Raw genomic sequence first — 25,749 nt, forward strand, 5'->3', positions numbered from 1 at the left:
TCCTTGTATTGTTTTTCTTTTTTGTCTTGTTGTTCTATTTGTGATGCTATAGCCTGCATGGAGAATACCAAATCAAATTCCTAGTGTCTGTATACATGGCGAAATAAAGTTGATTTGAATCTCTCTCAAGGTTCTGCATTGGCCAGGAATCGAGCCCTGGTCAACTGCTTGGAAGGCAGCTATGCTTGCCACTATACCACCAATGCCCCCAACAGACTCCATGATCGCACAGCATTTCGAGGGACGGTTCACCTTTCCACACCACCTACTGACGTCCAACTAGTAAGAAATTGCCCTAAGCCTGTTTTATACTTCTGCGGAGTTTGAAACACGTGGCCTAATCGTGATGCTATCGACCGTCACAAGAGACGAGATGCCTCTCCACGGTCTGTACTGGCTGGGGATTGAACCCCGTCAACTTCAAGGAAAAAAGTTGCCACTGTAGTTGCCACTATAACTACGATGCCCCCAAAAAATCATATACAATCGCACATGTCGAGCCACAGTTCACTTTTTCAAACCCACTTACTGACTTCAAAGCAATGGGACGGCGTTAGCACCCTACAAAAGTGGCAGCGGTGGGATTTGAACCCACGCCTCCGGAGAGACTGGAGCCTAAATCCAGCGCCTTGGACCGCTCGGCCACGCTACCACGTTGTTAGGTCTTGGCCCCCCGGGCTCTTCCCGAAGCTGATCGATCGTCCAGGAGCTCACTTGACATTCTTAATGCCTGGAAGCGGTTGAACGTCACAAGATAAAACACATCTCTCTCAAGGTTCTGCATTGGCCAGGAATGGAACCCGGGTCAACTGCTTGGAAGGCAGCTATGCTTGCCACTATACCACCAATGCCCACAACAGACTCCATGATCGCACAGCATTTCGAGGGACGGTTCACCTTTCCACACCTCCTACTGACGTCCAACTATTAAGAAATTGCCCTAAGCCTGGTTTATAATTCTGCGGAGCTTGAAACACGTGGCCTAATCGTGACGCTATCGACCGTCACAAGAGACGAGATGCCTCTCCACGGTCTGTACTGGCTGGGGATTGAACCCCGTCAACTTAATGAAAAAAAGTTGCCACTGTAGTTGCCACTATAACTACGATGCCCCAAAAAATCATATACAATCGCACATGTCGAGCCACAGTTCACTTTTTCAAACCCACTTACTGACTTCAAAGCAATGGGACGGCATTAGCACCCTACAAACGTGGCAGCGGTGGGATTTGAACCCACGCCTCCGGAGAGACTGGAGCCTAAATCCAGCGCCTTGGACCGCTCGGCCACGCTACCACGTTGTTAGGTCTTGGCCCCCCGGGCTCTTCCCGAAGCTGATCGATCGTCCAGGAGCTCACGTGACATTCTTAATGCCTGGAAGCGGTTGAACGTCACAAGATAAAACACATCTCTCTCAAGGTTCTGCATTGGCCGGGAATCGAACCCGGGTCAACTGCTTGGAAGGCAGCTATGCTTGCCACTATACCACCAATGCCCCCAACAGACTCCATGATCGCACAGCATTTCGAGGGACGGTTCACCTTTCCACACCACCTACTGACGTCCAACTAGTAAGTAATTGCCCTAAGCCTGGTTTATACTTCTGCGGAGTTTGAAACACGTGGCCTAATCGTGACGCTATCGACCGTCACAAGAGACGAGATGCCTCTCCAGGGACTGTACTGGCTGGGGATTGAACCCTGTCAACTTTATGGAAAAAAGTTGCCATTGTAGTTGCCACTATAACTACGATGCCCCAAAAAATCATATACAATCGCACATGTCAAGCCACAGTTCACTTTTTCAAACCCACTTACTGACTTCAAAGCAATGGGACGGCATTAGCACCCTACAAACGTGGCAGCGGTGGGATTTGAACCCACGCCTCCGGAGAGACTGGAGCCTAAATCCAGCGCCTTGGACCGCTCGACCACGCTACCACGTTGTTAGGTCTTGGCCCCCCGGGCTCTTCCCGAAGCTGATCGATCGTCCAGGAGCTCACGTGACATTCTTAATGCCTGGAAGCGGTTGAACGTCACAAGATAAAACACATCTCTCTCAAGGTTCTGCATTGGCCGGGAATCGAACCCGGGTCAACTGCTTGGAAGGCAGCTATTCTTGCCACTATACCACCAATGCCCACAACAGACTCCATGATCGCACAGCATTTCGAGGGACGGTTCACCTTTCCACACCACCTACTGACGTCCAACTAGTAAGTAATTGCCCTAAGCCTGGTTTATACTTCTGCGGAGTTTGAAACACGTGGCCTAATCGTGACGCTATCGACCGTCACAAGAGACGAGATGCCTCTCCAGGGACTGTACTGGCTGGGGATTGAACCCCGTCAACTTCAAGGAAAAAAGTTGCCACTGTAGTTGCCACTATAACTACGATGCCCCAAAAAATCATATACAATCGCACATGTCGAGCCACAGTTCACTTTTTCAAACCCACTTACTGACTTCAAAGCAATGGGACGGCGTTAGCACCCTACAAACGTGGCAGCGGTGGGATTTGAACCCACGCCTCCGGAGAGACTGGAGCCTAAATCCAGCGCCTTGGACCGCTCGGCCACACTACCACGTTACCACGTTGTTAGGTCTTGGCCCCCCGGGCTCTTCCCGAAGCTGATCGATCGTCCAGGAGCTCACGTGACATTCTTAATGCCTGGAAGCGGTTGAACGTCACAAGATAAAACACATCTAACAATAGCCCTCCTAAATAGCTCTTACACATGAACTTTACGGCGCTTTATTTAAAATTACCTCCATTCTTAATTATTATTTTGCTCATACTGGTACTATCTGTCCTTGTATTGTTTTTCTTTTTTGTCTTGTTGTTCTATTTGTGATGCTATAGCCTGCATGGAGAATACCAAATCAAATTCCTAGTATCTGTATACATGGCGAAATAAAGTTGATTTGAATCTCTCTCAAGGTTCTGCATTGGCCAGGAATCGAGCCCTGGTCAACTGCTTGGAAGGCAGCTATGCTTGCCACTATACCACCAATGCCTACAACAGACTCCATGATCGCACAGCATTTCGAGGGACGGTTCACCTTTCCACACCACCTACTGACGTCCAACTAGTAAGAAATTGCCCTAAGCCTGGTTTATACTTCTGCGGAGTTTGAAACACGTGGCCTAATCGTGACGCTATCGAACGTCACAAGAGACGAGATGCCTCTCCACGGTCTGTACTGGCTGGGGATTGAACCCCGTCAACTTCAAGGAAAAAAGTTGCCACTGTAGTTGCCACTATAACTACGATGCCCCAAAAAATAATATACAATCGCACATGTCGAGCCACAGTTCACGTTTTCAAACCCACTTACTGACTTCAAAGCAATGGGACGGCATTAGCACCCTACAAACGTGGCAGCGGTGGGATTTGAACCCACGCCTCCGGAGAGACTGGAGCCTAAATCCAGCGCCTTGGACCGCTCGGCCACGCTACCACGTTGTTAGGTCTTTGCCCCCCGGGCTCTTCCCGAAGCTGATCGATCGTCCAGGAGCTCACGGGACATTCTTAATGCCTGGAAGCGGTTGAACGTCACAAGATAAAACACATCTCTCTCAAGGTTCTGCATTGGCCGGGAATCGAACCCGGGTCAACTGCTTGGAAGGCAGCTATGCTTGCCACTATACCACCAATGCCCCCAACAGACTCCATGATCGCACAGCATTTCGAGGGACGGTTCACCTTTCCACACCACCTACTGACGTCCAACTAGTAAGTAATTGCCCTAAGCCTGGTTTATACTTCTGCGGAGTTTGAAACACGTGGCCTAATCGTGATGCTATCGACCGTCACAAGAGACGAGATGCCTCTCCAGGGACTGTACTGGCTGGGGATTGAACCCTGTCAACTTTATGGAAAAAAGTTGCCATTGTAGTTGCCACTATAACTACGATGCCCCAAAAAATCATATACAATCGCACATGTCAAGCCACAGTTCACTTTTTCAAACCCACTTACTGACTTCAAAGCAATGGGACGGCATTAGCACCCTACAAACGTGGCAGCGGTGGGATTTGAACCCACGCCTCCGGAGAGACTGGAGCCTAAATCCAGCGCCTTGGACCGCTCGACCACGCTACCACGTTGTTAGGTCTTGGCCCCCCGGGCTCTTCCCGAAGCTGATCGATCGTCCAGGAGCTCACGTGACATTCTTAATGCCTGGAAGCGGTTGAACGTCACAAGATAAAACACATCTCTCTCAAGGTTCTGCATTGGCCGGGAATCGAACCCGGGTCAACTGCTTGGAAGGCAGCTATTCTTGCCACTATACCACCAATGCCCACAACAGACTCCATGATCGCACAGCATTTCGAGGGACGGTTCACCTTTCCACACCACCTACTGACGTCCAACTAGTAAGTAATTGCCCTAAGCCTGGTTTATACTTCTGCGGAGTTTGAAACACGTGGCCTAATCGTGACGCTATCGACCGTCACAAGAGACGAGATGCCTCTCCAGGGACTGTACTGGCTGGGGATTGAACCCTGTCAACTTTATGGAAAAAAGTTGCCATTGTAGTTGCCACTATAACTACGATGCCCCAAAAAATCATATACAATCGCACATGTCAAGCCACAGTTCACTTTTTCAAACCCACTTACTGACTTCAAAGCAATGGGACGGCATTAGCACCCTACAAACGTGGCAGCGGTGGGATTTGAACCCACGCCTCCGGAGAGACTGGAGCCTAAATCCAGCGCCTTGGACCGCTCGACCACGCTACCACGTTGTTAGGTCTTGGCCCCCCGGGCTCTTCCCGAAGCTGATGAATCGTCCAGGAGCTCACGTGACATTCTTAATGCCTGGAAGCGGTTGAACGTCACAAGATAAAACACATCTCTCTCAAGGTTCTGCATTGGCCGGGAATCGAACCCGGGTCAACTGCTTGGAAGGCAGCTATGCTTGCCACTATACCACCAATGCCCCCAACAGACGCTATGATCGCACAGCATTTCGAGGGACGGTTCACCTTTCCACACCACCTACTGACGTCCAACTAGTAAGAAATTGCCCTAAGCCTGGTTTATACTTCTGCGGAGTTTGAAACACGTGGCCTAATCATGACGCTATCGACCGTCACAAGAGACGAGAAGCCTCTCCAGGGACTGTACTGGCTGGGGATTGAACCCTGTCAACTTTATGGAAAAAAGTTGCCACTGTAGTTGCCACTATAACTACGATGCCCCAAAAAATCATATACAATCGCACATGTCGAGCCACAGTTCACTTTTACAAACCCACTTACTGACTTCAAAGCAATGGGACGGCATTAGCACCCTACAAACGTGGCAGCGGTGGGATTTGAACCCACGCCTCCGGAGAGACTGGAGCCTAAATCCAGCGCCTTGGACCGCTCGGCCACGCTACCACGTTGTTAGGTCTTGGCACCCCGGGCTCTTCGCGAAGCTGATCGATCGTCCAGGAGCTCACGTGACATTCTTAATGCCTGGAAGCGGTTGAACGTCACAAGATAAAACACATCTCTCTCAAGGTCCTGCATTGGCCCGGAATCGAACAGGGGTCAACTGCTTGGAAGGCAGCTATGCTTGCCACTATACCACCAATGCCCCCAACAGACGCTATGATCGCACAGCATTTCGAGGGACGGTTCACCTTTCCACACCACCTACTGACGTCCAACTAGTAAGAAATTGCCCTAAGCCTGGTTTATACTTCTGCGGAGTTTGAAACACGTGGCCTAATCATGACGCTATCGACCGTCACAAGAGACGAGAAGCCTCTCCAGGGACTGTACTGGCTGGGGATTGAACCCTGTCAACTTTATGGAAAAAAGTTGCCACTGTAGTTGCCACTATAACTACGATGCCCCAAAAAATCATATACAATCGCACATGTCGAGCCACAGTTCACTTTTACAAACCCACTTACTGACTTCAAAGCAATGGGACGGCATTAGCACCCTACAAACGTGGCAGCGGTGGGATTTGAACCCACGCCTCCGGAGAGACTGGAGCCTAAATCCAGCGCCTTGGACCGCTCGGCCACGCTACCACGTTGTTAGGTCTTGGCCCCCCGGGCTCTTCGCGAAGCTGATCGATCGTCCAGGAGCTCACGTGACATTCTTAATGCCTGGAAGCGGTTGAACGTCACAAGATAAAACACATCTCTCTCAAGGTCCTGCATTGGCCCGGAATCGAACAGGGGTCAACTGCTTGGAAGGCAGCTATGCTTGCCACTATACCACCAATGCCCCCAACAGACTCTATGATCGCACAGCATTTCGAGGGACGGTTCACCTTTCCACACCACCTACTGACGTCCAACTAGTAAGAAATTGCCCTAAGCCTGGTTTATACTTCTGCGGAGTTTGAAACACGTGGCCTAATCGTGACGCTATCGAACGTCACAAGAGACGAGATGCCTCTCCACGGTCTGTACTGGCTGGGGATTGAACCCCGTCAACTTCAAGGAAAAAAGTTGCCACTGTAGTTGCCACTATAACTACGATGCCCCAAAAAATCATATACAATCGCACATGTCGAGCCACAGTTCACTTTTTCAAACCCACTTACTGACTTCAAAGCAATGGGACGGCATTAGCACCCTACAAAAGTGGCAGCGGTGGGATTTGAACCCACGCCTCCGGAGTGACTGGAGCCTAAATCCAGCGCCTTGGACCGCTTGGCCACGCTACCACGTTGTCAGGTCTTGGCCCCCCGGGCTCTTCCCGAAGCTGATCGATCGTCCAGGAGCTCACGTGACATTCTTAATGCCTGGAAGCGGTTGAACGTCACAAGATAAAACACATCTCTCTCAAGGTTCTGCATTGGCCGGGAATCGAACCCAGGTCAACTGCTTGGAAGGCAGCTATTCTTGCCACTATACCACCAATGCCCACAACAGACTCCATGATCGCATAGCATTTCGAGGGACGGTTCACCTTTCCACACCACCTACTGACGTCCAACTAGTAAGTAATTGCCCTAAGCCTGGTTTATACTTCTGCGGAGTTTGAAACACGTGGCCTAATCGTGACGCTATCGACCGTCACAAGAGACGAGATGCCTCTCCAGGGACTGTACTGGCTGGGGATTGAACCCCGTCAACTTCAAGGAAAAAAGTTGCCACTGTAGTTGCCACTATAACTACGATGCCCCAAAAAATCATATACAATCGCACATGTCGAGCCACAGTTCACTTTTTCAAACCCACTTACTGACTTCAAAGCAATGGGACGGCATTAGCACCCTACAAACGTGGCAGCGGTGGGATTTGAACCCACGCCTCCGGAGAGACTGGAGCCTAAATCCAGCGCCTTGGACCGCTCGGCCACGCTACCACGTTGTTAGGTCTTGGCCCCCCGGGCTCTTCCCGAAGCTGATCGATCGTCCAGGAGCTCACGTGACATTCTTAATGCCTGGAAGCGCTTGAACGTCACAAGATAAAACACATCTCTCTCAAGGTTCTGCATTGGCCGGGAATCGAACCCGGGTCAACTGCTTGGAAGGCAGCTATGCTTGCCACTATACCACCAATGCCCACAACAGACTCCATGATCGCACAGCATTTCGAGGGACGGTTCACCTTTCCACACCTCCTACTGACGTCCAACTATTAAGAAATTGCCCTAAGCCTGGTTTATACTTCTGCGGAGCTTGAAACACGTGGCGTAATCGTGACGCTATCGACCGTCACAAGAGACGAGATGCCTCTCCAGGGACTGTACTGGCTGGGGATTGAACCCTGTCAACTTTATGGAAAAAAGTTGCCACTGTAGTTGCCACTATAACTACGATGCCCCAAAAAATCATATACAATCGCACATGTCGAGACACAGTTCACTTTTTCAAACCCACTTACTGACTTCAAAGCAATGGGACGGCATTAGCACCCTACAAACGTGGCAGTGGTGGGATTTGAACCCACGCCTCCGGAGAGACTGGAGCCTAAATCCAGCGCCTTGGATCGCTCGGCCACGCTACCACGTTGTTAGGTCTTGGCCCCCCTGGCTCTTCCCGAAGCTGATCGATCGTCCAGGAGCTCACGTGACATTCTTAATGCCTGGAAGCGGTTGAACGTCACAAGATAAAACACATCTCTCTCAAGGTTCTGCATTGGCCGGGAATCGAACCCGGGTCAACTGCTTGGAAGGCAGCTATGCTTGCCACTATACCACCAATGCCCCCAACAGACTGTATGATCACACAGCATTTCGAGGGACGGTTCACCTTTCCACACCACCTACTGACGTCCAACTATTAAGAAATTGCCCTAAGCCTGGTTTATACTTCTGCGGAGCTTGAAACACGTGGCGTAATCGTGACGCTATCGACCGTCACAAGAGACGAGATGCCTCTCCAGGGACTGTACTGGCTGGGGATTGAACCCTGTCAACTTTATGGAAAAAAGTTGCCACTGTAGTTGCCACTATAACTACGATGCCCCAAAAAATCATATACAATCGCACATGTCGAGACACAGTTCACTTTTTCAAACCCACTTACTGACTTCAAAGCAATGGGACGGCATTAGCACCCTACAAACGTGGCAGTGGTGGGATTTGAACCCACGCCTCCGGAGAGACTGGAGCCTAAATCCAGCGCCTTGGATCGCTCGGCCACGCTACCACGTTGTTAGGTCTTGGCCCCCCTGGCTCTTCCCGAAGCTGATCGATCGTCCAGGAGCTCACGTGACATTCTTAATGCCTGGAAGCGGTTGAACGTCACAAGATAAAACACATCTCTCTCAAGGTTCTGCATTGGCCGGGAATCGAACCCGGGTCAACTGCTTGGAAGGCAGCTATGCTTGCCACTATACCACCAATGCCCCCAACAGACTGTATGATCACACAGCATTTCGAGGGACGGTTCACCTTTCCACACCACCTACTGACGTCCAACTAGTAAGAAATTGCCCTAAGCCTGGTTTATACTTCTGCGGAGTTTGAAACACGTGGCCTAATCGTGACGCTATCGACCGTCACAAGAGACGAGATGCCTCTCCAGGGACTGTACTGGCTGGGGATTGAACCCTGTCAACTTTATGGAAAAAAGTTGCCACTGTAGTTGCCACTATAACTACGATGCCCCAAAAAATCATATACAATCGCACATGTCGAGCCACAGTTCACTTTTTCAAACGCACTTACTGACTTCAAAGCAATGGGACGGCATTAGCACCCTACAAACGTGGCAGTGGTGGGATTTGAACCCACGCCTCCGGAGAGACTGGAGCCTAAATCCAGCGCCTTGGACCGCTCGGCCACACTACCACGTTACCACGTTGTTAGGTCTTGGCCCCCCGGGCTCTTCCCGAAGCTGATCGATCGTCCAGGAGCTCACGTGACATTCTTAATGCCTGGAAGCGGTTGAACGTCACAAGATAAAACACATCTAACAATAGCCCTCCTAAATAGCTCTTACACATGAACTTTACGGCGCTTTATTTAAAATTACCTCCATTCTTAATTATTATTTTTCTCATACTGGTACTATCTGTCCTTGTATTGTTTTTCTTTTTTGTCTTGTTGTTCTATTTGTGATGCTATAGCCTGCATGGAGAATACCAAATCAAATTCCTAGTATCTGTATACATGGCGAAATAAAGTTGATTTGAATCTCTCTCAAGGTTCTGCATTGGCCAGGAATCGAGCCCTGGTCAACTGCTTGGAAGGCAGCTATGCTTGCCACTATACCACCAATGCCCACAACAGACTCCATGATCGCACAGCATTTCGAGGGACGGTTCACCTTTCCACACCACCTACTGACGTCCAACTAGTAAGTAATTGCCCTAAGCCTGGTTTATACTTCTGCGGAGCTTGAAACACGTGGCCTAATCGTGACGCTATCGACCGTCACAAGAGACGAGATGCCTCTCCAGGGACTGTACTGGCTGGGGATTGAACCCTGTCAACTTTATGGAAAAAAGTTGCCACTGTAGTTGCCACTATAACTACGATGCCCCAAAAAATCATATACAATCGCACATGTCGAGCCACAGTTCACTTTTTCAAACGCACTTACTGACTTCAAAGCAATGGGACGGCATTAGCACCCTACAAACGTGGCAGTGGTGGGATTTGAACCCACGCCTCCGGAGAGACTGGAGCCTAAATCCAGCGCCTTGGACCGCTCGGCCACACTACCACGTTACCACGTTGTTAGGTCTTGGCCCCCCGGGCTCTTTCCGAAGCTGATCGATCGTCCAGGAGCTCACGTGACATTCTTAATGCCTGGAAGCGGTTGAACGTCACAAGATAAAACACATCTAACAATAGCCCTCCTAAATAGCTCTTACACATGAACTTTACGGCGCTTTATTTAAAATTACCTCCATTCTTAATTATTATTTTGCTCATACTGGTACTATCTGTCCTTGTATTGTTTTTCTTTTTTGTCTTGTTGTTCTATTTGTGATGCTATAGCCTGCATGGAGAATACCAAATCAAATTCCTAGTATCTGTATACATGGCGAAATAAAGTTGATTTGAATCTCTCTCAAGGTTCTGCATTGGCCAGGAATCGAGCCCTGGTCAACTGCTTGGAAGGCAGCTATGCTTGTCACTATACCACCAATGCCCCCAACAGACTCCATGATCGCACAGCATTTCGAGGGACGGTTCACCTTTCCACACCACCTACTGACGTCCAACTAGTAAGTAATTGCCCTAAGCCTGGTTTATACTTCTGCGGAGCTTGAAACACGTGGCCTAATCGTGACGCTATCGACCGTCACAAGAGACGAGATGCCTCTCCAGGGACTGTACTGGCTGGGGATTGAACCCTGTCAACTTTATGGAAAAAAGTTGCCACTGTAGTTGCCACTATAACTACGATGCCCCAAAAAATCATATACAATCGCACATGTCGAGCCACAGTTCACTTTTTCAAACCCACTTACTGACTTCAAAGCAATGGGACGGCATTAGCACCCTACAAACGTGGCAGTGGTGGGATTTGAACCCACGCCTCCGGAGAGACTGGAGCCTAAATCCAGCGCCTTGGACCGCTCGGCCACGCTACCACGTTGTTAGGTCTTGGCCCCCCGGGCTCTTCCCGAAGCTGATCGATCGTCCAGGAGCTCACGTGACATTCTTAATGCCTGGAAGCGGTTGAACGTCACAAGATAAAACACATCTCTCTCAAGGTTCTGCATTGGCCGGGAATTGAACCCGGGTCAACTGCTTGGAAGGCAGCTATGCTTGCCACTATACCACCAATGCCCACAACAGACTCCATGATCGCACAGCATTTCGAGGGACGGTTCACCTTTCCACACCTCCTACTGACGTCCAACTATTAAGAAATTGCCCTAAGCCTGGTTTATACTTCTGCGGAGTTTGAAACACGTGGCCTAATCGTGACGCTATCGACCGTCACAAGAGACGAGATGCCTCTCCAGGGACTGTACTGGCTGGGGATTGAACCCTGTCAACTTTATGGAAAAAAGTTGCCACTGTAGTTGCCACTATAACTACGATGCCCCAAAAAATCATATACAATCGCACATGTCGAGCCACAGTTCACTTTTTCAAACCCACTTACTGACTTCAAAGCAATGGGACGGCATTAGCACCCTACAAACGTGGCAGTGGTGGGATTTGAACCCACGCCTCCGGAGAGACTGGAGCCTAAATCCAGCGCCTTGGACCGCTCGGCCACGCTACCACGTTGTTAGGTATTGGCCCCCCGGGCTCTTCCCGAAGCTGATCGATCGTCCAGGAGCTCACGTGACATTCTTAATGCCTGGAAGCGGTTGAACGTCACAAGATAAAACACATCTCTCTCAAGGTTCTGCATTGGCCGGGAATCGAACCCGGGTCAACTGCTTGGAAGGCAGCTATGCTTGCCACTATACCACCAATGCCCCCAACAGACTGTATGATCGCACAGCATTTCGAGGGACGGTTCACCTTTCCACACCACCTACTGACGTCCAACTAGTAAGAAATTGCCCTAAGCCTGGTTTATACTTCTGCGGAGTTTGAAACACGTGGCCTAATCGTGACGCTATCGACCGTCACAAGAGACGAGATGCCTCTCCAGGGACTGTACTGGCTGGGGATTGAACCCTGTCAACTTTATGGAAAAAAGTTGCCACTGTAGTTGCCACTATAACTACGATGCCCCAAAAAATCATATACAATCGCACATGTCGAGCCACAGTTCACTTTTTCAAACCCACTTACTGACTTCAAAGCAATGGGACGGCATTAGCACCCTACAAACGTGGCAGTGGTGGGATTTGAACCCACGCCTCCGGAGAGACTGGAGCCTAAATCCAGCGCCTTGGACCGCTCGGCCACACTACCACGTTGTTAGGTCTTGGCCCCCCGGGCTCTTCCCGAAGCTGATCGATCGTCCAGGAGCTCACGTGACATTCTTAATGCCTGGAAGCGCTTGAACGTCACAAGATAAAACACATCTAACAATAGCCCTCCTAAATAGCTCTTACACATGAACTTTACGGCGCTTTATTTAACATTACCTCCATTCTTATTTATTATTTTGCTCATACTGGTACTATCTGTCCTTGTATTGTTTTTCTTTTTTGTCTTGTTGTTCTATTTGTGATGCTATAGCCTGCATGGAGAATACCAAATCAAATTCCTAGTGTCTGTATACATGGCGAAATAAAGTTGATTTGAATCTCTCTCAAGGTTCTGCATTGGCCAGGAATCGAGCCCTGGTCAACTGCTTGGAAGGCAGCTATGCTTGCCACTATACCACCAATGCCCCCAACAGACTCCATGATCGCACAGCATTTCGAGGGACGGTTCACCTTTCCACACCACCTACTGACGTCCAACTAGTAAGTAATTGCCCTAAGCCTGGTTTATACTTCTGCGGAGTTTGAAACACGTGGCCTAATCGTGACGCTATCGACCGTCACAAGAGACGAGATGCCTCTCCAGGGACTGTACTGGCTGGGGATTGAACCCTGTCAACTTTATGGAAAAAAGTTGCCATTGTAGTTGCCACTATAACTACGATGCCCCAAAAAATCATATACAATCGCACATGTCAAGCCACAGTTCACTTTTTCAAACCCACTTACTGACTTCAAAGCAATGGGACGGCATTAGCACCCTACAAACGTGGCAGCGGTGGGATTTGAACCCACGCCTCCGGAGAGACTGGAGCCTAAATCCAGCGCCTTGGACCGCTCGGCCACGCTACCACGTTGTTAGGTCTTGGCCCCCCGGGCTCTTCCCGAAGCTGATCGATCGTCCAGGAGCTCACGTGACATTCTTAATGCCTGGAAGCGGTTGAACGTCACAAGATAAAACACATCTCTCTCAAGGTTCTGCATTGGCTGGGAATCGAACCCGGGTCAACTGCTTGGAAGGCAGCTATGCTTGCCACTATAACACCAATGCCCCCAACAGACTCTATGATCGCACAGCATTTCGAGGGACGGTTCACCTTTCCACACCACCTACTGACGTCCAACTAGTAAGAAATTGCCCTAAGCCTGGTTTATACTTCTGCGGAGTTTGAAACACGTGGCCTAATCGTGACGCTATCGAACGTCACAAGAGACGAGATGCCTCTCCACGGTCTGTACTGGCTGGGGATTGAACCCCGTCAACTTCAAGGAAAAAAGTTGCCACTGTAGTTGCCACTATAACTACGATGCCCCAAAAAATCATATACAATCGCACATGTCGAGCCACAGTTCACTTTTTCAAACCCACTTACTGACTTCAAAGCAATGGGACGGCATTAGCACCCTACAAAAGTGGCAGCGGTGGGATTTGAACCCACGCCTCCGGAGAGACTGGAGCCTAAATCCAGCGCCTTGGACCGCTCGGCCACGCTACCACGTTGTTAGGTCTTGGCCCCCCGGGCTCTTCCCGAAGCTGATCGATCGTCCAGGAGCTCACGTGACATTCTTAATGCCTGGAAGCGGTTGAACGTCACAAGATAAAACACATCTCTCTCAAGGTTCTGCATTGGCTGGGAATCGAACCCGGGTCAACTGCTTGGAAGGCAGCTATGCTTGCCACTATAACACCAATGCCCCCAACAGACTCTATGATCGCACAGCATTTCGAGGGACGGTTCACCTTTCCACACCACCTACTGACGTCCAACTAGTAAGAAATTGCCCTAAGCCTGGTTTATACTTCTGCGGAGTTTGAAACACGTGGCCTAATCGTGACGCTATCGAACGTCACAAGAGACGAGATGCCTCTCCACGGTCTGTACTGGCTGGGGATTGAACCCCGTCAACTTCAAGGAAAAAAGTTGCCACTGTAGTTGCCACTATAACTACGATGCCCCAAAAAATCATATACAATCGCACATGTCGAGCCACAGTTCACTTTTTCAAACCCACTTACTGACTTCAAAGCAATGGGACGGCATTAGCACCCTACAAAAGTGGCAGCGGTGGGATTTGAACCCACGCCTCCGGAGTGACTGGAGCCTAAATCCAGCGCCTTGGACCGCTCGGCCACGCTACCACGTTGTCAGGTCTTGGCCCCCCGGGCTCTTCCCGAAGCTGATCGATCGTCCAGGAGCTCACGTGACATTCTTAATGCCTGGAAGCGGTTGAACGTCACAAGATAAAACACATCTCTCTCAAGGTTCTGCATTGGCCAGGAATGGAACCCGGGTCAACTGCTTGTAAGGCAGCTATGCTTGCCACTATACCACCAATGCCCCCAACAGACTCTATGATCGCACAGCATTTCGAGGGACGGTTCACCTTTCCACACCACCTACTGACGTCCAACTAGTAAGAAATTGCCCTAAGCCTGGTTTATACTTCTGCGGAGTTTGAAACACGTGGCCTAATCGTGACGCTATCGACCGTCACAAGAGACGAGATGCCTCTCCAGGGACTGTACTGGCTGGGGATTGAACCCTGTCAACTTTATGGAAAAAAGTTGCCACTGTAGTTGCCACTATAACTACGATGCCCCAAAAAATCAAATACAATTGCACATGTCGAGCCACAGTTCACTTTTTCAAACCCATTTACTGACTTCAAAGCAATGGGACGGCGTTAGCACCCTACAAACGTGGCAGCGGTGGGATTTGAACCCACGCCTCCGGAGAGACTGGAGCCTAAATCCAGCGCCTTGGACCGCTCGGCCACGCTACCACGTTGTTAGGTCTTGGCCCCCCGGGCTCTTCCCGAAGCTGATCGATCGTCCAGGAGCTCACGTGACATTCTTAATGCCTGGAAGCGGTTGAACGTCACAAGATAAAACACATCTCTCTCAAGGTCCTGCATTGGCCGGGAATCGAACAGGGGTCAACTGCTTGGAAGGCAGCTATGCTTGCCACTATACCACCAATGCCCCCAACAGACTCTATGATCGCACAGCATTTCGAGGGACGGTTCACCTTTCCACACCACCTACTGACGTCCAACTAGTAAGAAATTGCCCTAAGCCTGGTTTATACTTCTGCGGAGTTTGAAACACGTGGCCTAATCGTGACGCTATCGAACGTCACAAGAGACGAGATGCCTCTCCAGGGACTGTACTGGCTGGGGATTGAACCCTGTCAACTTTATGGAAAAAAGTTGCCACTGTAGTTGCCACTATAACTACGATGCCCCAAAAAATCAAATACAATTGCACATGTCGAGCCACAGTTCACTTTTTCAAACCCATTTACTGACTTCAAAGCAATGGGACGGCGTTAGCACCCTACAAACGTGGCAGCGGTGGGATTTGAACCCACGCCTCCGGAGAGACTGGAGCCTAAATCCAGCGCCTTGGACCGCTCGGCCACGCTACCACGTTGTTAGGTCTTGGCCCCCCGGGCTCTTCCCGAAGCTGATCGATCGTCCAGGAGCTCACGTGACATTCTTAATGCCTGGAAGCGGTTGAACGTCACAAGATAAAACACATCTCTCTCAAGGTTCTGCATTGGCTGGGAATCGAACCCGGGTCAACTGCTTGGAAGGCAGCTATGCTTGCCACTATAACACCAATGCCCCCAACAGACTCTATGATCGCACAGCATTTCGAGGGACGGTTCACCTTTCCACACCACCTACTGACGTCCAACTAGTAAGAAATTGCCCTAAGCCTGGTTTATACTTCTGCGGAGTTTGAAACACGTGGCCTAATCGTGACGCTATCGACCGTCACAAGAGACGAGATGCCTCTCCAGGGACTGTACTGGCTGGGGATTGAACCCTGTCAACTTTATGGAAAAAAGTTGCCACTGTAGTTGCCACTATAACTACGATGCCCCAAAAAATCATATACAATTGCACATGTCGAGCCACAGTTCACTTTTTCAAACCCATTTACTGACTTCAAAGCAATGGGACGGCGTTAGCACCCTACAAACGTGGCAGCGGTGGGATTTGAACCCACGCCTCCGGAGAGACTGGAGCCTAAATCCAGCGCCTTGGACCGCTCGGCCACGCTACCACGTTGTTAGGTCTTGGCCCCCCGGGCTCTTCCCGAAGCTGATCGATCGTCCAGGAGCTCACGTGACATTCTTAATGCCTGGAAGCGGTTGAACGTCACAAGATAAAACACATCTCTCTCAAGGTCCTGCATTGGCCGGGAATCGAACAGGGGTCAACTGCTTGGAAGGCAGCTATGCTTGCCACTATACCACCAATGCCCCCAACAGACTCTATGATCGCACAGCATTTCGAGGGACGGTTCACCTTTCCACACCACCTACTGACGTCCAACTAGTAAGAAATTGCCCTAAGCCTGGTTTATACTTCTGCGGAGTTTGAAACACGTGGCCTAATCGTGACGCTATCGAACGTCACAAGAGACGAGATGCCTCTCCACGGTCTGTACTGGCTGGGGATTGAACCCCGTCAACTTCAAGGAAAAAATTTGCCACTGTAGTTGCCACTATAACTACGATGCCCCAAAAAATCAAATACAATTGCACATGTCGAGCCACAGTTCACTTTTTCAAACCCATTTACTGACTTCAAAGCAATGGGACGGCGTTAGCACCCTACAAACGTGGCAGCAGTGGGATTTGAACCCACGCCTCCGGAGAGACTGGAGCCTAAATCCAGCGCCTTGGACCGCTCGGCCACGCTACCACGTTGTTAGGTCTTGGCCCCCCGGGCTCTTCCCGAAGCTGATCGATCGTCCAGGAGCTCACGTGACATTCTTAATGCCTGGAAGCGGTTGAACGTCACAAGATAAAACACATCTCTCTCAAGGTTCTGCATTGGCTGGGAATCGAACCCGGGTCAACTGCTTGGAAGGCAGCTATGCTTGCCACTATAACACCAATGCCCCCAACAGACTCTATGATCGCACAGCATTTCGAGGGACGGTTCACCTTTCCACACCACCTACTGACGTCCAACTAGTAAGAAATTGCCCTAAGCCTGGTTTATACTTCTGCGGAGTTTGAAACACGTGGCCTAATCGTGACGCTATCGACCGTCACAAGAGACGAGATGCCTCTCCAGGGACTGTACTGGCTGGGGATTGAACCCTGTCAACTTTATGGAAAAAAGTTGCCACTGTAGTTGCCACTATAACTACGATGCCCCAAAAAATCATATACAATTGCACATGTCGAGCCACAGTTCACTTTTTCAAACCCATTTACTGACTTCAAAGCAATGGGACGGCGTTAGCACCCTACAAACGTGGCAGCGGTGGGATTTGAACCCACGCCTCCGGAGAGACTGGAGCCTAAATCCAGCGCCTTGGACCGCTCGGCCACGCTACCACGTTGTTAGGTCTTGGCCCCCCGGGCTCTTCCCGAAGCTGATCGATCGTCCAGGAGCTCACGTGACATTCTTAATGCCTGGAAGCGGTTGAACGTCACAAGATAAAACACATCTCTCTCAAGGTCCTGCATTGGCCGGGAATCGAACAGGGGTCAACTGCTTGGAAGGCAGCTATGCTTGCCACTATACCACCAATGCCCCCAACAGACTCTATGATCGCACAGCATTTCGAGGGACGGTTCACCTTTCCACACCACCTACTGACGTCCAACTAGTAAGAAATTGCCCTAAGCCTGGTTTATACTTCTGCGGAGTTTGAAACACGTGGCCTAATCGTGACGCTATCGAACGTCACAAGAGACGAGATGCCTCTCCAGGGACTGTACTGGCTGGGGATTGAACCCTGTCAACTTTATGGAAAAAAGTTGCCACTGTAGTTGCCACTATAACTACGATGCCCCAAAAAATCAAATACAATTGCACATGTCGAGCCACAGTTCACTTTTTCAAACCCATTTACTGACTTCAAAGCAATGGGACGGCGTTAGCACCCTACAAACGTGGCAGCGGTGGGATTTGAACCCACGCCTCCGGAGAGACTGGAGCCTAAATCCAGCGCCTTGGACCGCTCGGCCACGCTACCACGTTGTTAGGTCTTGGCCCCCCGGGCTCTTCCCGAAGCTGATCGATCGTCCAGGAGCTCACGTGACATTCTTAATGCCTGGAAGCGGTTGAACGTCACAAGATAAAACACATCTCTCTCAAGGTTCTGCATTGGCTGGGAATCGAACCCGGGTCAACTGCTTGGAAGGCAGCTATGCTTGCCACTATAACACCAATGCCCCCAACAGACTCTATGATCGCACAGCATTTCGAGGGACGGTTCACCTTTCCACACCACCTACTGACGTCCAACTAGTAAGAAATTGCCCTAAGCCTGGTTTATACTTCTGCGGAGTTTGAAACACGTGGCCTAATCGTGACGCTATCGACCGTCACAAGAGACGAGATGCCTCTCCAGGGACTGTACTGGCTGGGGATTGAACCCTGTCAACTTTATGGAAAAAAGTTGCCACTGTAGTTGCCACTATAACTACGATGCCCCAAAAAATCATATACAATTGCACATGTCGAGCCACAGTTCACTTTTTCAAACCCATTTACTGACTTCAAAGCAATGGGACGGCGTTAGCACCCTACAAACGTGGCAGCGGTGGGATTTGAACCCACGCCTCCGGAGAGACTGGAGCCTAAATCCAGCGCCTTGGACCGCTCGGCCACGCTACCACGTTGTTAGGTCTTGGCCCCCCGGGCTCTTCCCGAAGCTGATCGATCGTCCAGGAGCTCACGTGACATTCTTAATGCCTGGAAGCGGTTGAACGTCACAAGATAAAACACATCTCTCTCAAGGTCCTGCATTGGCCGGGAATCGAACAGGGGTCAACTGCTTGGAAGGCAGCTATGCTTGCCACTATACCACCAATGCCCCCAACAGACTCTATGATCGCACAGCATTTCGAGGGACGGTTCACCTTTCCACACCACCTACTGACGTCCAACTAGTAAGAAATTGCCCTAAGCCTGGTTTATACTTCTGCGGAGTTTGAAACACGTGGCCTAATCGTGACGCTATCGAACGTCACAAGAGACGAGATGCCTCTCCACGGTCTGTACTGGCTGGGGATTGAACCCCGTCAACTTCAAGGAAAAAATTTGCCACTGTAGTTGCCACTATAACTACGATGCCCCAAAAAATCAAATACAATTGCACATGTCGAGCCACAGTTCACTTTTTCAAACCCATTTACTGACTTCAAAGCAATGGGACGGCGTTAGCACCCTACAAACGTGGCAGCAGTGGGATTTGAACCCACGCCTCCGGAGAGACTGGAGCCTAAATCCAGCGCCTTGGACCGCTCGGCCACGCTACCACGTTGTTAGGTCTTGGCCCCCCGGGCTCTTCCCGAAGCTGATCGATCGTCCAGGAGCTCACGTGACATTCTTAATGCCTGGAAGCGGTTGAACGTCACAAGATAAAACACATCTCTCTCAAGGTTCTGCATTGGCTGGGAATCGAACCCGGGTCAACTGCTTGGAAGGCAGCTATGCTTGCCACTATAACACCAATGCCCCCAACAGACTCTATGATCGCACAGCATTTCGAGGGACGGTTCACCTTTCCACACCACCTACTGACGTCCAACTAGTAAGAAATTGCCCTAAGCCTGGTTTATACTTCTGCGGAGTTTGAAACACGTGGCCTAATCGTGACGCTATCGACCGTCACAAGAGACGAGATGCCTCTCCAGGGACTGTACTGGCTGGGGATTGAACCCTGTCAACTTTATGGAAAAAAGTTGCCACTGTAGTTGCCACTATAACTACGATGCCCCAAAAAATCATATACAATTGCACATGTCGAGCCACAGTTCACTTTTTCAAACCCATTTACTGACTTCAAAGCAATGGGACGGCGTTAGCACCCTACAAACGTGGCAGCGGTGGGATTTGAACCCACGCCTCCGGAGAGACTGGAGCCTAAATCCAGCGCCTTGGACCGCTCGGCCACGCTACCACGTTGTTAGGTCTTGGCCCCCCGGGCTCTTCCCGAAGCTGATCGATCGTCCAGGAGCTCACGTGACATTCTTAATGCCTGGAAGCGGTTGAACGTCACAAGATAAAACACATCTCTCTCAAGGTCCTGCATTGGCCGGGAATCGAACAGGGGTCAACTGCTTGGAAGGCAGCTATGCTTGCCACTATACCACCAATGCCCCCAACAGACTCTATGATCGCACAGCATTTCGAGGGACGGTTCACCTTTCCACACCACCTACTGACGTCCAACTAGTAAGAAATTGCCCTAAGCCTGGTTTATACTTCTGCGGAGTTTGAAACACGTGGCCTAATCGTGACGCTATCGAACGTCACAAGAGACGAGATGCCTCTCCACGGTCTGTACTGGCTGGGGATTGAACCCCGTCAACTTCAAGGAAAAAAGTTGCCACTGTAGTTGCCACTATAACTACGATGCCCCAAAAAATCATATACAATCGCACATGTCGAGCCACAGTTCACTTTTTCAAACCCACTTACTGACTTCAAAGCAATGGGACGGCATTAGCACCCTACAAAAGTGGCAGCGGTGGGATTTGAACCCACGCCTCCGGAGTGACTGGAGCCTAAATCCAGCGCCTTGGACCGCTCGGCCACGCTACCACGTTGTCAGGACTTGGCCCCCCGGGCTCTTCCCGAAGCTGATCGATCGTCCAGGAGCTCACGTGACATTCTTAATGCCTGGAAGCGGTTGAACGTCACAAGATAAAACACATCTCTCTCAAGGTTCTGCATTGGCCAGGAATGGAACCCGGGTCAACTGCTTGTAAGGCAGCTATGCTTGCCACTATACCACCAATGCCCCCAACAGACTCTATGATCGCACAGCATTTCGAGGGACGGTTCACCTTTCCACACCACCTACTGACGTCCAACTAGTAAGAAATTGCCCTAAGCCTGGTTTATACTTCTGCGGAGTTTGAAACACGTGGCCTAATCGTGACGCTATCGACCGTCACAAGAGACGAGATGCCTCTCCAGGGACTGTACTGGCTGGGGATTGAACCCTGTCAACTTTATGGAAAAAAGTTGCCACTGTAGTTGCCACTATAACTACGATGCCCCAAAAAATCAAATACAATTGCACATGTCGAGCCACAGTTCACTTTTTCAAACCCATTTACTGACTTCAAAGCAATGGGACGGCGTTAGCACCCTACAAACGTGGCAGCGGTGGGATTTGAACCCACGCCTCCGGAGAGACTGGAGCCTAAATCCAGCGCCTTGGATCGCTCGGCCACGCTACCACGTTGTTAGGTCTTGGCCCCCCGGACTCTTCCCGAAGCTGATCGATCGTCCAGGAGCTCACGTGACATTCTTAATGCCTGGAAGCGGTTGAACGTCAGAAGATAAAACACATCTCTCTCAAGGTCCTGCATTGGCCGGGAATCGAACAGGGGTCAACTGCTTGGAAGGCAGCTATGCTTGCCACTATACCACCAATGCCCCCAACAGACTCTATGATCGCACAGCATTTCGAGGGACGGTTCACCTTTCCACACCACCTACTGACGTCCAACTAGTAAGAAATTGCCCTAAGCCTGGTTTATACTTCTGCGGAGTTTGAAACACGTGGCCTAATCGTGACGCTATCGAACGTCACAAGAGACGAGATGCCTCTCCACGGTCTGTACTGGCTGGGGATTGAACCCCGTCAACTTCAAGGAAAAAAGTTGCCACTGTAGTTGCCACTATAACTACGATGCCCCAAAAAATCATATACAATCGCACATGTCGAGCCACAGTTCACTTTTTCAAACCCACTTACTGACTTCAAAGCAATGGGACGGCATTAGCACCCTACAAAAGTGGCAGCGGTGGGATTTGAACCCACGCCTCCGGAGTGACTGGAGCCTAAATCCAGCGCCTTGGACCGCTCGGCCACGCTACCACGTTGTCAGGTCTTGGCCCCCCGGGCTCTTCCCGAAGCTGATCGATCGTCCAGGAGCTCACGTGACATTCTTAATGCCTGGAAGCGGTTGAACGTCACAAGATAAAACACATCTCTCTCAAGGTTCTGCATTGGCCAGGAATGGAACCCGGGTCAACTGCTTGTAAGGCAGCTATGCTTGCCACTATACCACCAATGCCCCCAACAGACTCTATGATCGCACAGCATTTCGAGGGACGGTTCACCTTTCCACACCACCTACTGACGTCCAACTAGTAAGAAATTGCCCTAAGCCTGGTTTATACTTCTGCGGAGTTTGAAACACGTGGCCTAATCGTGACGCTATCGACCGTCACAAGAGACGAGATGCCTCTCCAGGGACTGTACTGGCTGGGGATTGAACCCTGTCAACTTTATGGAAAAAAGTTGCCACTGTAGTTGCCACTATAACTACGATGCCCCAAAAAATCAAATACAATTGCACATGTCGAGCCACAGTTCACTTTTTCAAACCCATTTACTGACTTCAAAGCAATGGGACGGCGTTAGCACCCTACAAACGTGGCAGCAGTGGGATTTGAACCCACGCCTCCGGAGAGACTGGAGCCTAAATCCAGCGCCTTGGACCGCTCGGCCACGCTACCACGTTGTTAGGTCTTGGCCCCCCGGGCTCTTCCCGAAGCTGATCGATCGTCCAGGAGCTCACGTGACATTCTTAATGCCTGGAAGCGGTTGAACGTCACAAGATAAAACACATCTCTCTCAAGGTTCTGCATTGGCTGGGAATCGAACCCGGGTCAACTGCTTGGAAGGCAGCTATGCTTGCCACTATAACACCAATGCCCCCAACAGACTCTATGATCGCACAGCATTTCGAGGGACGGTTCACCTTTCCACACCACCTACTGACGTCCAACTAGTAAGAAATTGCCCTAAGCCTGGTTTATACTTCTGCGGAGTTTGAAACACGTGGCCTAATCGTGACGCTATCGACCGTCACAAGAGACGAGATGCCTCTCCAGGGACTGTACTGGCTGGGGATTGAACCCTGTCAACTTTATGGAAAAAAGTTGCCACTGTAGTTGCCACTATAACTACGATGCCCCAAAAAATCATATACAATTGCACATGTCGAGCCACAGTTCACTTTTTCAAACCCATTTACTGACTTCAAAGCAATGGGACGGCGTTAGCACCCTACAAACGTGGCAGCGGTGGGATTTGAACCCACGCCTCCGGAGAGACTGGAGCCTAAATCCAGCGCCTTGGACCGCTCGGCCACGCTACCACGTTGTTAGGTCTTGGCCCCCCGGGCTCTTCCCGAAGCTGATCGATCGTCCAGGAGCTCACGTGACATTCTTAATGCCTGGAAGCGGTTGAACGTCACAAGATAAAACACATCTCTCTCAAGGTCCTGCATTGGCCGGGAATCGAACAGGGGTCAACTGCTTGGAAGGCAGCTATGCTTGCCACTATACCACCAATGCCCCCAACAGACTCTATGATCGCACAGCATTTCGAGGGACGGTTCACCTTTCCACACCACCTACTGACGTCCAACTAGTAAGAAATTGCCCTAAGCCTGGTTTATACTTCTGCGGAGTTTGAAACACGTGGCCTAATCGTGACGCTATCGAACGTCACAAGAGACGAGATGCCTCTCCACGGTCTGTACTGGCTGGGGATTGAACCCCGTCAACTTCAAGGAAAAAAGTTGCCACTGTAGTTGCCACTATAACTACGATGCCCCAAAAAATCATATACAATCGCACATGTCGAGCCACAGTTCACTTTTTCAAACCCACTTACTGACTTCAAAGCAATGGGACGGCATTAGCACCCTACAAAAGTGGCAGCGGTGGGATTTGAACCCACGCCTCCGGAGTGACTGGAGCCTAAATCCAGCGCCTTGGACCGCTCGGCCACGCTACCACGTTGTCAGGACTTGGCCCCCCGGGCTCTTCCCGAAGCTGATCGATCGTCCAGGAGCTCACGTGACATTCTTAATGCCTGGAAGCGGTTGAACGTCACAAGATAAAACACATCTCTCTCAAGGTTCTGCATTGGCCAGGAATGGAACCCGGGTCAACTGCTTGTAAGGCAGCTATGCTTGCCACTATACCACCAATGCCCCCAACAGACTCTATGATCGCACAGCATTTCGAGGGACGGTTCACCTTTCCACACCACCTACTGACGTCCAACTAGTAAGAAATTGCCCTAAGCCTGGTTTATACTTCTGCGGAGTTTGAAACACGTGGCCTAATCGTGACGCTATCGACCGTCACAAGAGACGAGATGCCTCTCCAGGGACTGTACTGGCTGGGGATTGAACCCTGTCAACTTTATGGAAAAAAGTTGCCACTGTAGTTGCCACTATAACTACGATGCCCCAAAAAATCAAATACAATTGCACATGTCGAGCCACAGTTCACTTTTTCAAACCCATTTACTGACTTCAAAGCAATGGGACGGCGTTAGCACCCTACAAACGTGGCAGCGGTGGGATTTGAACCCACGCCTCCGGAGAGACTGGAGCCTAAATCCAGCGCCTTGGACCGCTCGGCCACGCTACCACGTTGTTAGGTCTTGGCCCCCCGGACTCTTCCCGAAGCTGATCGATCGTCCAGGAGCTCACGTGACATTCTTAATGCCTGGAAGCGGTTGAACGTCAGAAGATAAAACACATCTCTCTCAAGGTCCTGCATTGGCCGGGAATCGAACAGGGGTCAACTGCTTGGAAGGCAGCTATGCTTGCCACTATACCACCAATGCCCCCAACAGACTCTATGATCGCACAGCATTTCGAGGGACGGTTCACCTTTCCACACCACCTACTGACGTCCAACTAGTAAGAAATTGCCCTAAGCCTGGTTTATACTTCTGCGGAGTTTGAAACACGTGGCCTAATCGTGACGCTATCGAACGTCACAAGAGACGAGATGCCTCTCCACGGTCTGTACTGGCTGGGGATTGAACCCCGTCAACTTCAAGGAAAAAAGTTGCCACTGTAGTTGCCACTATAACTACGATGCCCCAAAAAATCATATACAATCGCACATGTCGAGCCACAGTTCACTTTTTCAAACCCACTTACTGACTTCAAAGCAATGGGACGGCATTAGCACCCTACAAAAGTGGCAGCGGTGGGATTTGAACCCACGCCTCCGGAGTGACTGGAGCCTAAATCCAGCGCCTTGGACCGCTCGGCCACGCTACCACGTTGTCAGGTCTTGGCCCCCCGGGCTCTTCCCGAAGCTGATCGATCGTCCAGGAGCTCACGTGACATTCTTAATGCCTGGAAGCGGTTGAACGTCACAAGATAAAACACATCTCTCTCAAGGTTCTGCATTGGCCAGGAATGGAACCCGGGTCAACTGCTTGTAAGGCAGCTATGCTTGCCACTATACCACCAATGCCCCCAACAGACTCTATGATCGCACAGCATTTCGAGGGACGGTTCACCTTTCCACACCACCTACTGACGTCCAACTAGTAAGAAATTGCCCTAAGCCTGGTTTATACTTCTGCGGAGTTTGAAACACGTGGCCTAATCGTGACGCTA

At 50.5% G+C, this 25,749-nt stretch overlaps 55 non-coding genes across 55 annotated transcripts; all 55 read right to left on the reverse strand.

The window, feature by feature from the left end:
• Window positions 1-570: 570 nt before the first annotated feature.
• trnal-uag (transfer RNA leucine (anticodon UAG)) lies at window positions 571-652 on the reverse strand. Its single transcript has one exon. It is a non-coding gene; the product is annotated as a tRNA-Leu (tRNA).
• A 127-nt stretch (window positions 653-779) lies between these two features.
• trnag-ucc (transfer RNA glycine (anticodon UCC)) lies at window positions 780-851 on the reverse strand. Its single transcript has one exon. It is a non-coding gene; the product is annotated as a tRNA-Gly (tRNA).
• A 363-nt stretch (window positions 852-1,214) lies between these two features.
• Window positions 1,215-1,296, reverse strand: trnal-uag (transfer RNA leucine (anticodon UAG)). The gene has a single exon. It is a non-coding gene; the product is annotated as a tRNA-Leu (tRNA).
• A 127-nt stretch (window positions 1,297-1,423) lies between these two features.
• Window positions 1,424-1,495, reverse strand: trnag-ucc (transfer RNA glycine (anticodon UCC)). Its single transcript has one exon. It is a non-coding gene; the product is annotated as a tRNA-Gly (tRNA).
• Window positions 1,496-1,858: 363 nt separating this feature from the next.
• Window positions 1,859-1,940, reverse strand: trnal-uag (transfer RNA leucine (anticodon UAG)). The gene has a single exon. It is a non-coding gene; the product is annotated as a tRNA-Leu (tRNA).
• Window positions 1,941-2,067: 127 nt separating this feature from the next.
• On the reverse strand, window positions 2,068-2,139 carry trnag-ucc (transfer RNA glycine (anticodon UCC)). Its single transcript has one exon. It is a non-coding gene; the product is annotated as a tRNA-Gly (tRNA).
• Window positions 2,140-2,502: 363 nt separating this feature from the next.
• Window positions 2,503-2,584, reverse strand: trnal-uag (transfer RNA leucine (anticodon UAG)). Its single transcript has one exon. It is a non-coding gene; the product is annotated as a tRNA-Leu (tRNA).
• Window positions 2,585-3,379: 795 nt separating this feature from the next.
• trnal-uag (transfer RNA leucine (anticodon UAG)) lies at window positions 3,380-3,461 on the reverse strand. The gene has a single exon. It is a non-coding gene; the product is annotated as a tRNA-Leu (tRNA).
• A 127-nt stretch (window positions 3,462-3,588) lies between these two features.
• trnag-ucc (transfer RNA glycine (anticodon UCC)) lies at window positions 3,589-3,660 on the reverse strand. The gene has a single exon. It is a non-coding gene; the product is annotated as a tRNA-Gly (tRNA).
• A 363-nt stretch (window positions 3,661-4,023) lies between these two features.
• On the reverse strand, window positions 4,024-4,105 carry trnal-uag (transfer RNA leucine (anticodon UAG)). The gene has a single exon. It is a non-coding gene; the product is annotated as a tRNA-Leu (tRNA).
• Window positions 4,106-4,232: 127 nt separating this feature from the next.
• On the reverse strand, window positions 4,233-4,304 carry trnag-ucc (transfer RNA glycine (anticodon UCC)). The gene has a single exon. It is a non-coding gene; the product is annotated as a tRNA-Gly (tRNA).
• Window positions 4,305-4,667: 363 nt separating this feature from the next.
• trnal-uag (transfer RNA leucine (anticodon UAG)) lies at window positions 4,668-4,749 on the reverse strand. Its single transcript has one exon. It is a non-coding gene; the product is annotated as a tRNA-Leu (tRNA).
• A 127-nt stretch (window positions 4,750-4,876) lies between these two features.
• trnag-ucc (transfer RNA glycine (anticodon UCC)) lies at window positions 4,877-4,948 on the reverse strand. The gene has a single exon. It is a non-coding gene; the product is annotated as a tRNA-Gly (tRNA).
• Window positions 4,949-5,311: 363 nt separating this feature from the next.
• Window positions 5,312-5,393, reverse strand: trnal-uag (transfer RNA leucine (anticodon UAG)). Its single transcript has one exon. It is a non-coding gene; the product is annotated as a tRNA-Leu (tRNA).
• A 127-nt stretch (window positions 5,394-5,520) lies between these two features.
• Window positions 5,521-5,592, reverse strand: trnag-ucc (transfer RNA glycine (anticodon UCC)). Its single transcript has one exon. It is a non-coding gene; the product is annotated as a tRNA-Gly (tRNA).
• Window positions 5,593-5,955: 363 nt separating this feature from the next.
• trnal-uag (transfer RNA leucine (anticodon UAG)) lies at window positions 5,956-6,037 on the reverse strand. Its single transcript has one exon. It is a non-coding gene; the product is annotated as a tRNA-Leu (tRNA).
• A 127-nt stretch (window positions 6,038-6,164) lies between these two features.
• trnag-ucc (transfer RNA glycine (anticodon UCC)) lies at window positions 6,165-6,236 on the reverse strand. The gene has a single exon. It is a non-coding gene; the product is annotated as a tRNA-Gly (tRNA).
• A 363-nt stretch (window positions 6,237-6,599) lies between these two features.
• On the reverse strand, window positions 6,600-6,681 carry trnal-uag (transfer RNA leucine (anticodon UAG)). Its single transcript has one exon. It is a non-coding gene; the product is annotated as a tRNA-Leu (tRNA).
• Window positions 6,682-6,808: 127 nt separating this feature from the next.
• trnag-ucc (transfer RNA glycine (anticodon UCC)) lies at window positions 6,809-6,880 on the reverse strand. The gene has a single exon. It is a non-coding gene; the product is annotated as a tRNA-Gly (tRNA).
• Window positions 6,881-7,243: 363 nt separating this feature from the next.
• trnal-uag (transfer RNA leucine (anticodon UAG)) lies at window positions 7,244-7,325 on the reverse strand. The gene has a single exon. It is a non-coding gene; the product is annotated as a tRNA-Leu (tRNA).
• Window positions 7,326-7,452: 127 nt separating this feature from the next.
• On the reverse strand, window positions 7,453-7,524 carry trnag-ucc (transfer RNA glycine (anticodon UCC)). Its single transcript has one exon. It is a non-coding gene; the product is annotated as a tRNA-Gly (tRNA).
• Window positions 7,525-8,096: 572 nt separating this feature from the next.
• trnag-ucc (transfer RNA glycine (anticodon UCC)) lies at window positions 8,097-8,168 on the reverse strand. The gene has a single exon. It is a non-coding gene; the product is annotated as a tRNA-Gly (tRNA).
• A 572-nt stretch (window positions 8,169-8,740) lies between these two features.
• Window positions 8,741-8,812, reverse strand: trnag-ucc (transfer RNA glycine (anticodon UCC)). The gene has a single exon. It is a non-coding gene; the product is annotated as a tRNA-Gly (tRNA).
• A 363-nt stretch (window positions 8,813-9,175) lies between these two features.
• Window positions 9,176-9,257, reverse strand: trnal-uag (transfer RNA leucine (anticodon UAG)). The gene has a single exon. It is a non-coding gene; the product is annotated as a tRNA-Leu (tRNA).
• A 795-nt stretch (window positions 9,258-10,052) lies between these two features.
• Window positions 10,053-10,134, reverse strand: trnal-uag (transfer RNA leucine (anticodon UAG)). Its single transcript has one exon. It is a non-coding gene; the product is annotated as a tRNA-Leu (tRNA).
• Window positions 10,135-10,929: 795 nt separating this feature from the next.
• On the reverse strand, window positions 10,930-11,011 carry trnal-uag (transfer RNA leucine (anticodon UAG)). The gene has a single exon. It is a non-coding gene; the product is annotated as a tRNA-Leu (tRNA).
• Window positions 11,012-11,138: 127 nt separating this feature from the next.
• Window positions 11,139-11,210, reverse strand: trnag-ucc (transfer RNA glycine (anticodon UCC)). Its single transcript has one exon. It is a non-coding gene; the product is annotated as a tRNA-Gly (tRNA).
• A 363-nt stretch (window positions 11,211-11,573) lies between these two features.
• trnal-uag (transfer RNA leucine (anticodon UAG)) lies at window positions 11,574-11,655 on the reverse strand. The gene has a single exon. It is a non-coding gene; the product is annotated as a tRNA-Leu (tRNA).
• Window positions 11,656-11,782: 127 nt separating this feature from the next.
• trnag-ucc (transfer RNA glycine (anticodon UCC)) lies at window positions 11,783-11,854 on the reverse strand. The gene has a single exon. It is a non-coding gene; the product is annotated as a tRNA-Gly (tRNA).
• Window positions 11,855-12,217: 363 nt separating this feature from the next.
• Window positions 12,218-12,299, reverse strand: trnal-uag (transfer RNA leucine (anticodon UAG)). The gene has a single exon. It is a non-coding gene; the product is annotated as a tRNA-Leu (tRNA).
• Window positions 12,300-13,086: 787 nt separating this feature from the next.
• Window positions 13,087-13,168, reverse strand: trnal-uag (transfer RNA leucine (anticodon UAG)). Its single transcript has one exon. It is a non-coding gene; the product is annotated as a tRNA-Leu (tRNA).
• Window positions 13,169-13,730: 562 nt separating this feature from the next.
• trnal-uag (transfer RNA leucine (anticodon UAG)) lies at window positions 13,731-13,812 on the reverse strand. The gene has a single exon. It is a non-coding gene; the product is annotated as a tRNA-Leu (tRNA).
• Window positions 13,813-14,374: 562 nt separating this feature from the next.
• Window positions 14,375-14,456, reverse strand: trnal-uag (transfer RNA leucine (anticodon UAG)). Its single transcript has one exon. It is a non-coding gene; the product is annotated as a tRNA-Leu (tRNA).
• A 127-nt stretch (window positions 14,457-14,583) lies between these two features.
• Window positions 14,584-14,655, reverse strand: trnav-uac (transfer RNA valine (anticodon UAC)). The gene has a single exon. It is a non-coding gene; the product is annotated as a tRNA-Val (tRNA).
• A 363-nt stretch (window positions 14,656-15,018) lies between these two features.
• trnal-uag (transfer RNA leucine (anticodon UAG)) lies at window positions 15,019-15,100 on the reverse strand. Its single transcript has one exon. It is a non-coding gene; the product is annotated as a tRNA-Leu (tRNA).
• Window positions 15,101-15,662: 562 nt separating this feature from the next.
• trnal-uag (transfer RNA leucine (anticodon UAG)) lies at window positions 15,663-15,744 on the reverse strand. Its single transcript has one exon. It is a non-coding gene; the product is annotated as a tRNA-Leu (tRNA).
• Window positions 15,745-16,306: 562 nt separating this feature from the next.
• On the reverse strand, window positions 16,307-16,388 carry trnal-uag (transfer RNA leucine (anticodon UAG)). Its single transcript has one exon. It is a non-coding gene; the product is annotated as a tRNA-Leu (tRNA).
• A 562-nt stretch (window positions 16,389-16,950) lies between these two features.
• trnal-uag (transfer RNA leucine (anticodon UAG)) lies at window positions 16,951-17,032 on the reverse strand. Its single transcript has one exon. It is a non-coding gene; the product is annotated as a tRNA-Leu (tRNA).
• A 562-nt stretch (window positions 17,033-17,594) lies between these two features.
• Window positions 17,595-17,676, reverse strand: trnal-uag (transfer RNA leucine (anticodon UAG)). The gene has a single exon. It is a non-coding gene; the product is annotated as a tRNA-Leu (tRNA).
• Window positions 17,677-18,238: 562 nt separating this feature from the next.
• trnal-uag (transfer RNA leucine (anticodon UAG)) lies at window positions 18,239-18,320 on the reverse strand. The gene has a single exon. It is a non-coding gene; the product is annotated as a tRNA-Leu (tRNA).
• Window positions 18,321-18,882: 562 nt separating this feature from the next.
• trnal-uag (transfer RNA leucine (anticodon UAG)) lies at window positions 18,883-18,964 on the reverse strand. Its single transcript has one exon. It is a non-coding gene; the product is annotated as a tRNA-Leu (tRNA).
• A 562-nt stretch (window positions 18,965-19,526) lies between these two features.
• Window positions 19,527-19,608, reverse strand: trnal-uag (transfer RNA leucine (anticodon UAG)). The gene has a single exon. It is a non-coding gene; the product is annotated as a tRNA-Leu (tRNA).
• A 562-nt stretch (window positions 19,609-20,170) lies between these two features.
• On the reverse strand, window positions 20,171-20,252 carry trnal-uag (transfer RNA leucine (anticodon UAG)). The gene has a single exon. It is a non-coding gene; the product is annotated as a tRNA-Leu (tRNA).
• A 562-nt stretch (window positions 20,253-20,814) lies between these two features.
• On the reverse strand, window positions 20,815-20,896 carry trnal-uag (transfer RNA leucine (anticodon UAG)). Its single transcript has one exon. It is a non-coding gene; the product is annotated as a tRNA-Leu (tRNA).
• A 127-nt stretch (window positions 20,897-21,023) lies between these two features.
• Window positions 21,024-21,095, reverse strand: trnav-uac (transfer RNA valine (anticodon UAC)). Its single transcript has one exon. It is a non-coding gene; the product is annotated as a tRNA-Val (tRNA).
• A 363-nt stretch (window positions 21,096-21,458) lies between these two features.
• trnal-uag (transfer RNA leucine (anticodon UAG)) lies at window positions 21,459-21,540 on the reverse strand. The gene has a single exon. It is a non-coding gene; the product is annotated as a tRNA-Leu (tRNA).
• Window positions 21,541-22,102: 562 nt separating this feature from the next.
• Window positions 22,103-22,184, reverse strand: trnal-uag (transfer RNA leucine (anticodon UAG)). Its single transcript has one exon. It is a non-coding gene; the product is annotated as a tRNA-Leu (tRNA).
• A 127-nt stretch (window positions 22,185-22,311) lies between these two features.
• trnav-uac (transfer RNA valine (anticodon UAC)) lies at window positions 22,312-22,383 on the reverse strand. The gene has a single exon. It is a non-coding gene; the product is annotated as a tRNA-Val (tRNA).
• A 363-nt stretch (window positions 22,384-22,746) lies between these two features.
• trnal-uag (transfer RNA leucine (anticodon UAG)) lies at window positions 22,747-22,828 on the reverse strand. The gene has a single exon. It is a non-coding gene; the product is annotated as a tRNA-Leu (tRNA).
• A 562-nt stretch (window positions 22,829-23,390) lies between these two features.
• Window positions 23,391-23,472, reverse strand: trnal-uag (transfer RNA leucine (anticodon UAG)). Its single transcript has one exon. It is a non-coding gene; the product is annotated as a tRNA-Leu (tRNA).
• Window positions 23,473-24,034: 562 nt separating this feature from the next.
• trnal-uag (transfer RNA leucine (anticodon UAG)) lies at window positions 24,035-24,116 on the reverse strand. The gene has a single exon. It is a non-coding gene; the product is annotated as a tRNA-Leu (tRNA).
• A 127-nt stretch (window positions 24,117-24,243) lies between these two features.
• Window positions 24,244-24,315, reverse strand: trnav-uac (transfer RNA valine (anticodon UAC)). The gene has a single exon. It is a non-coding gene; the product is annotated as a tRNA-Val (tRNA).
• Window positions 24,316-24,678: 363 nt separating this feature from the next.
• Window positions 24,679-24,760, reverse strand: trnal-uag (transfer RNA leucine (anticodon UAG)). The gene has a single exon. It is a non-coding gene; the product is annotated as a tRNA-Leu (tRNA).
• A 562-nt stretch (window positions 24,761-25,322) lies between these two features.
• trnal-uag (transfer RNA leucine (anticodon UAG)) lies at window positions 25,323-25,404 on the reverse strand. Its single transcript has one exon. It is a non-coding gene; the product is annotated as a tRNA-Leu (tRNA).
• A 127-nt stretch (window positions 25,405-25,531) lies between these two features.
• Window positions 25,532-25,603, reverse strand: trnav-uac (transfer RNA valine (anticodon UAC)). The gene has a single exon. It is a non-coding gene; the product is annotated as a tRNA-Val (tRNA).
• Window positions 25,604-25,749: the final 146 nt, after the last annotated feature.

This window comes from Osmerus eperlanus, chromosome 22 (assembly GCF_963692335.1).
Source record: "Osmerus eperlanus chromosome 22, fOsmEpe2.1, whole genome shotgun sequence".
Classification (NCBI taxonomy): domain Eukaryota; kingdom Metazoa; phylum Chordata; class Actinopteri; order Osmeriformes; family Osmeridae; genus Osmerus; species Osmerus eperlanus.